The 435-nt window shown below is 46.2% G+C and overlaps 1 protein-coding gene across 1 annotated transcript in view; it reads right to left on the bottom strand.

Moving 5' to 3' along the window:
• LOC106881246 (guanine nucleotide exchange factor C9orf72) overlaps window positions 1-435 on the bottom strand; it is a 35,939-nt gene that overhangs the window by 27,072 nt on the left and 8,432 nt on the right. The gene's annotated exons all lie outside the window — the stretch shown is intronic.

Raw genomic sequence — 435 nt, 5'->3', positions numbered from 1 at the left:
TGACCAGTGACCGGGACCTTTGGAAATATGCAGTACGTGAGAAGACCTGGTAAGGCAAGTGAGAGCATAATCTGTGAGCTCTGCCAGAAGTGTAGCCAGCTCACTTATTCGTATCTTTACTTCATTGGACACTAAAAACTCTGCTTGTGAAGACCTGTTGAGGTAAGTGAATTTGCAATTTGAAATCTGGAATCTGAAATCGAACCGAATCCAACGACTGGCACCCATGCCAACCTCTCCTTCATTGGACACTAAACTCTACTTGCGAAGACCTGTTGGGGCAAGTGAAATCGAAATCGTAATTGAACCATACTCGATGACTGGCACCTGCACCAGTGGAGCACTAGCAGCACTGTCCGAGCATGTTCATTGCCAAAGCAGCTGTCTGGCTTCCTGCTAGTGGCCCGTAAATAGCACCATTTGAGTGTATATATA

Source organism: Octopus bimaculoides, chromosome 8, assembly GCF_001194135.2.
Source record: "Octopus bimaculoides isolate UCB-OBI-ISO-001 chromosome 8, ASM119413v2, whole genome shotgun sequence".
Taxonomy (NCBI): Eukaryota; Metazoa; Mollusca; class Cephalopoda; order Octopoda; family Octopodidae; genus Octopus; species Octopus bimaculoides.
Note: the sequence above shows the minus strand (reverse complement) of the source record. Positions and strands in the feature narration are given on the sequence as shown.